This window comes from Natator depressus, chromosome 15 (genome assembly GCF_965152275.1).
Source record: "Natator depressus isolate rNatDep1 chromosome 15, rNatDep2.hap1, whole genome shotgun sequence".
Classification (NCBI taxonomy): Eukaryota; Metazoa; Chordata; order Testudines; family Cheloniidae; genus Natator; species Natator depressus.
The window spans coordinates 4,143,294-4,150,283 of record NC_134248.1 but is presented as its reverse complement, the minus strand read 5'-3'; the positions used below and the strand labels follow the sequence as shown (position 1 = coordinate 4,150,283).

Here is a 6,990-nt window from a genome sequence, read left to right as displayed (position 1 = left end):
GACCCCAGGAAGATCAGCTCCTCCCTGTGTATAAATTTTACTCACCTCTGTCAGGTGACATCCTGCCAGCGTCAACACATGACCAAAAGCCCCTAGTATGTGGCCTCCTGGGAAGACAACTGCTCTGCTAAACCAGTTCTTCTGTCAGTACCAGATTTACCATGGTACTGGGCCCACGCTGCAAAGGCACCCCAGCCTGGCCTGCTCTTCTCCGCCCCCCGCTCTCTCCTGCGGGGCCGCAGGCAGGAGCTTGGTCCTGCAGGCTCCTGCTGCAGCAGGGCAGGCTCCGTCGGCAGCCAAGCTCCTCCCCCACCTCTTCCCCCAGCATGCTGCGTTCCTGCCCCTGCCCTTCCCCCTCCCTGTGATTCCCCTGCTGCCGAACTGCTGTTTGCCAGTGCAAGAGAGTGGGAGGAGCAGAGCCGCAGCGCTCGCTGCTCGGGGGAGGAAGTGGAGAAGGGGCGGGGCCGGGGCCTTGGGGAAGGGGGTGGAATCGGGGCATACCCTTCCAGCCCCCTGCTGTGAGCTGCTCAGGGCAGGGAGCACACCCACAACCCCAGCCCACACCCCCAGCCCTCTGTCCTGACTCCTGCACCCCCCTCATACACCCTCAGCCCCCTGCCCTGACTCCTGCACCCCCCACACATCCCCAGCGCCCCCACACCCCATGCCCTGACTCCTGCACCCCCCTCACACACACCCAGCCCCCAGTCCTGACTCCTGCACCCCCCCCCACATCCCCACCCCCAACCTAAGCACCAAATGGGAGGTGCCCCAGGTAAGCACTCCACACCCCAACCTCCTGCCCCAACACTGAGCCCCCTCCCTCACCCTAGCTCCTGGCCAGACCCTGCACCCCAGCCTGCTCCTGCCCCCTAACTCCCTTCCAGACCCTGCACCCCCAGCCCTGTGCTCAGTGCACCCCCACCCTCATCTCAGCGCAGAGAGAGACTAAGAGAATGGGCTAGAACCAGGGAGAAGATAGGTACCCACTCTATGTGGGCAGGGGCAGGGGGGATCCTTGTTACCCCCTCCCCAGCCCTGCTGCGCTTGCAGTTTACCTCCGACCCCTCCCGTGCTCCAGGGACCAACCCTAGCTCCCGCCCCGCTGTACTTTTGCCCCCGGCCCCTGTCTTGCTCCAGTCAGCAGGGACTAATCCTCCACCCCATGTCCCACTGTGCTCTTGCCCCTGGCCCCTGCCTCACTCCAGCTGGAGACCAATCCTTCTCCCGCACCGTGCCCCGCTGTCAGGGTGGATAAAAATCAATGACTTTTAAAAAACAATCAAAAAATCAGATTTTTATTTAAATCGGATTTTTGAGGGAAAAACCTATCTTAATTAAAAGTATCTCATCATGGAATAGGGATTATAAATTCTAATTCTATAGTGTGTGGAAGTATAACATTGTATAAGTATAACGTTGTATAAGGGGACATGCTGGATACATTGTATATGAGAGGGCATGCCAAAACATGTTACAAAGTATCTGAGGGAGCACACGTAGGGACAGTTAGCTTTTGAATAGAGAAGCAATTAAGATAGAGCCAGCACATCTAAGAAGCAGGCATCAGAATGGAAGGTGTGAAGGGCAATTAGTTAAGTTAACTGGAAGCTGTTAAAGGAGATTGTTAAGGGTGGCAGGTAATTGAAGATACGTGACTGGTCTCAGGGATCTCGAAGGGTGGTGACTAAAATCTTTTTCTTCTTTTGTCTGTAACTTCTCTGTAACTTGTTCTCCAAAAAACTGTATAAATTAAGAGACACAAGCCCCACTCGGGGGGCTCACTTCTAAATGTATTAGCAGAGCAGCTTTGCTAATAAAACAGAGTGGTCTGATAAATTGTGAGTCTGAGTCAAACTTTGACAATTTGGAGGTCCCACCGAGATGGCAAGCGACTTCACTGAGGCTGTGTGATCCCTGACTGCCTAGCAGGACGATCGTGGCAGCCGGCGCCTGGACGCTTAGTCCAAGCGATCCTCCACAAGACAGAAAGGTACACAGCAGCAGCGCAGTCTACGCCATTGAACTTGTTGGTTCCCACTCTGTTCGGGTAGGGGTCTTTGGATCCAGCTTCTGGAATCAGACGTCTCAGGTAATTATTATTTTTGTGCTTTAACCGGTTTGAGGACTGTCTTGTCTTTGTGTCTATCCGTCTTCCCCGTGGTGTGTGTGTGAATCTGGGAGCCATCTCTGTCCGGAGACTGGCTGACCAAGGGGTCCCCGTCCCCACGGTCTGAATAAGTGGAATCTGCACAGCTGCAGCCGCACCACGTCTTGGGTATAACCCCTGGTGTGAAAGCAAGGGCAGTTGAGGCAGTAGCCTGTGGGCTCCTTTCTGTGTGTTGCACTGGGTACCGCTCTGCTGAGCCCGAATTTCCTTCTTGTGTGAGTGCTGTGTGAAGTCCTCCTGGATGGGTAATCAGAAGTCTAAGGTAGAACAGTTCCCTAAGGGAACTCCAGCTTATTTTATGTATTTTTAGGAGGAGTCCGGACTCTTGTAGGTTTCTTGAAAAATGGTCCAAATTAGCTCTAGAGAACCCCAAATTACAGTGGCCACTGTTAGGTTCTTGGGACAAGGATCGAGTGGACGCTTTAAAAAGCAAACTCGTCCTCCCAAAAACCAAATTGGAGAGAGGAGAAGTAGACTGCTTCATGCAGTGGTGGGAAGAGGCAAATCGTAGATGGACTGAGTCAAAACTCACCTCTCTTAAAAATTCTATCAAAAAACTAACAGTTCAATTGGATGCAGTCTCTCCCACCACTAGTCCGAGCGCTCCCCTTTGCCCAGTCCTGTGCAATGATCCGGATCAAACCTGACCCCCACCATACTCCTGCGCAAATAAGAAATCAGAAAAGGAAAAATCTTCAGTGACTACAGATAATGAAAGTGAAGAAGATACCCTCATTGGCCTCGCAGCTCTGCAAAATATTATGAAGAAGAAATCCAAAGCAGACTGCAAAGATTCTCTTGACATCTCTTCTTGGAAAAGAGAACCTGATGGGAGGTTAATGAGAGACTCTGATCAAACTGTTGTGGCACCCTTACGAGTCCTTAAGATGGGAGAAAGTGAGTCCATATGGGATTATAAGCCCTGGACTCATACGGAACTTTTATCTATAGTTAAAAGTTTTCCCAAACCACAGGAAAACTCTGTCAAATTTGCTGAGGAGTTTCTGTTAATCTGTGAAACCTATGAACCCTCTGAGACAGATCTCCTCCAACTGTGTAAATTGTTAGCTCCTGCCAGTTATTATGAAAAATGGTTGGCTGCCGCAGACTGGCCAGCTGAGGCACGCCACTCAACCATAAAAAGTACTGGCCCAGATTCAGCATACAGAGACCGGTGTATGGCTCTTTGGAAGCGCCTGCATCAAGCCATTCCCAAAGTGTGGTCTCCTAAAACAAACTGGACAGCAATACGTTGCTGTAAGCAAGGGCAAGGAGAAAGCCCAGGCGACTATAGGTCTCGGCTAACTGATATTTTCCTACAACATTCAGGAGTACAAGAGCCCGATGTAAATGGGCAGGGAGCCTTGGCACATGCATTTGTTGATGGTCTTCTCCCTGCCACAGGCAGCATGTTAAAACAAATAAGTGTGGGATGGGAGACTGAAACCATGGACAAATTGCTGGCAGTAGCAGAGCATTGCCACCGCACTTTAAAAGGAAAGGAGGAACAGTCCTCCCAAAAGTTAATGGCTCTGCAGATACAGCATTATTCAGGACTAAGCAGACCACACCGGGGACAGGGACGGGGTTGCGGAAGGGGGCGGGGGGGCTGGATTATCTGGGGTTTGTAACTACTGTAAACAGCCTGGACACTGGAAAAAAAAGAGTGTCCAAGACGACCTAATAATTGTATGGGAAATCAAGTGAACCCCCCCGCTGGTTCCTCCAGCTGATCCCCAACCCTATTTTTCACCCCAACAATGACGGAATGCTGGGGAACCTCACAAAGTTTTAGCTCCCTTATTACCTCTGTCCCCTACTGGAGAATGTGTCCTGACTGTAAGTGATCTCTCTCTCTGAGACCATAGAAGCTGCGCCCTTACCCTCTGTGACCTCTGCCCAGGTGGCTGAACTGATTGCTCTAACCCGTGCCTGCTTTCTAGCCGAGGGGCTCTCAGCCACTATTTTTACTGATTCTCGGTATGCCTTTGGGGTTGTGCATGACTTTGGCACCCTCTGGCAGGCTCGAGGTTTTCTTACCTCTACTGGTACCCCTATCAAGAATGGCCCCTACATTGCCGCCCTCCTGTATGCAGTTTTACTACCGTCTGCCTTGGCAATTGTTAAGTGTACTGGCCACTCAGCGGCAGACACCGAGGTGGCAAAAGGTAATGCACTTGCTGATGCTGCTGCAAAACATGCCGCCACTATAAAACCTTCACCAGAAGCATTTCTTGGTCCCCTCTCTGTTTCTGTAACACCACCATCCCTGTCTCATCTCGCTCAGCTCCAGGATTCTGCCCCAGAAACAGAGAAAGACTCCTGGAGTGCTTTGGGTTGCTCTTTGCATTCTGATTCCCTTTGGCGATCGCCCACCGGTACCTTTGTAGCCCCCCTCTCACTCTACCTGTCTCTAGCCGCCCTGCTACATGGTGTTTCGCATGTCGGCAAGGAGGGGATGGTCTCTGCTATGAGTAAGGCGGGGTGGTGGGCTCCCCATTTCAGCTCCTTTGCAACCCGCCACTGTGCCGCTTGTGTTACTTGTCAAAGCCACAATGTAGGCAAATCTGTAAAAGTAACACAAGGGTTCCGGGGTTTGCCTCAAGCACCTTTCCTACACTGGCAACTTGATTTTGTACAAATGCCAAAGTGTCAGAAATATGAATTCATTTTAGTTCTAATATGTCTGTTTTCGGGTTGGATTGAAGCCTTTCCCTGTCGCAAAGCTGATTCATTGTCCGTTGCAAAATGTCTGTTAAACCACATTATTCCTACCAAGGGAATTCCTGCCACTTTGTCTAGTGACCGGGGAACACATTTTACTGGAAAAATTGTTCAACATCTAAACCAGGTATTACATGTCACCCACCTGTCGCACTGCCCTTACCATCCACGGAGTGCAGGGGCAGTTGAACGGCGAAATGGTGTGCTTAAAAATAAGCTGGCAAAAATCTGTAGTTCCACAGGGTTTAACTGGCCAGCTGCTTTACCACTGGCCCTTATGGAAATTGGGTCATCCCCATCCCAGAGACACAAATTGAGTCCATTTGAAATCATCATGGGATGCCCTATGCGAACAATGGCTACTATTACCCCAGCCCCAGACCTAAACCTAACTCACAGCACACTCCTCCAGTACTGCAAAGGGTTAATGCAAGCTGTGAGCTCCTTCCATTCGCAGGTGCGAGCAGCTTGGCCGAGGGAACCCACCTCTGCTGCCTGTCACACTCTTGAGCCTGGCGATTGGGTCTACCTGCGGCACCACCTTCGGAAGCACGCCTTGGAACCCCGGTGGAAGGGTCCATACCAGGTACTGCTCACCACCCAGACAGCAGTGAAATTATCCGGCATCGCTGCATGGATCCACGCCTCACAGTGTAAGCCAGCGCCACCTCAAGGGGACCAAGCACCTCTGCAAGACCACACAGAACCAGCTTCAACCCCAGAAGACAAAGAGGAACAGCCTGCAATACCTTACAATCTGCGCTCTCGTAAGGGTTGCCAGAAGCAGAGGGTAAGCAGACAGCAGGACCCAACAAACAAGAAGCAGTAGTGAGCCTAGCGCCTGCTGCCTGGTGGACATAAAACCGTGACTGCGGTTCCCTCAAAAGGGGTTGTCGGAACCAGAAAGGGTCCTGCTTCCAACATGTGTCCTTTGAGAAGCTTAATCCTCAGCTACTGTGTCCTGAGGGTCTGGGGAATCCAGAGTGACAGTGACAATTCTTTCATCCAACAACAGGTGCAGGTAGCCCAGATCCTGAATATTTCTAATTGCTGGGTCTGCAGCCACATCCCAGCTCACTCACAAGCTAGTATCCCCACCATGGCAATCCCTTTGAATTCCTCAGAGCTTGCTGGAGAACCCTATCCACTTAAAAGGACATGGAAGGAAAATGACACTTGGGGGCTGGAAAAAACATATGTTCCTAAACTTATAAGTGTGGTGAAAGGAAAGGGCCACTGGTGCTGGGTGTGTAATGGGACAGGGCTGAATCTAGGGAGGAGCAGCTGTCTCCAATACATCGTGTCCCATGGTGTATGGGACTATTCAAACAAGGTTGGAGAATGGCGAACCGGGTATGGAAAGATAAACTTCCTCTCAACCTGGGATCAAACCAAAGATTCAATCTCTTGCTCCCCCTACAGCCTCCCTGAGAAAAACAGCACCATCTACAAATGTCGTGTGAATGCTACCTCTTCTCCCAGTGAAAATCATCCTGTGCCCTTTGGGGGATACTATTCCTCCTTCGTAAATTCTTACATGTCAAAGGGTTGCAGTCAACCCTTCCCAGCTTTAATGGGACATCATTGGGTTTGTGGGGAAAATGCTTACACTGTGTTACCAGCAAATTGGTCAGGTATCTGTTATCCTGCTCAGCTTTTCCCACAATTCCGGGTGCTTCAATCCCTCCCACGAAATCGCCTCCGTAATTTCAGGCGAAAAAGGAGGGACTTGCCAGATGCTAAATGGTATGTGGATAACATAAGTCCCCTAACTTGGGAAGAAGCTGTTGGCATTTCTTTAGTCCCAGTAGGGGGGGTAATCCACCATGCAAAAAGGCTTTTAAGGTTACAAGCAGTGGTTGAGATCATGGCCAATGAAACAGGAGAGAGCTTAAAAGCTCTAGCCAAAGAAGCAGGAGTGGTCCGACAAGTGGCCCTCCAAAACCGTCGGGCATTAGATATAATACTGGCAGCCAAAGGAAGGACCTGTGCTCTAATTGGAACAGAATGCTGTGTATACATACCTGTTAATACTAATGAGGTAATAAATCGTGCTAGCCATCTGGAGCAAATTGCATACCTTCCCCACGAAGAAC

General features: G+C 50.7%; 1 protein-coding gene across 1 annotated transcript in view; it reads right to left on the bottom strand.

Annotated features, from left to right (window-relative positions):
* Positions 1 to 285, bottom strand: part of LOC141999414 (uncharacterized) — a 31,375-nt gene extending 31,090 nt beyond the window's left edge. Inside the window, exon 1 of the mRNA XM_074972793.1 lies at positions 46 to 285. The gene's annotated coding sequence lies outside the window, so the exon portion shown is untranslated. The remainder of the gene's footprint in view (positions 1 to 45) is intronic.
* Positions 286 to 6,990: the final 6,705 nt, after the last annotated feature.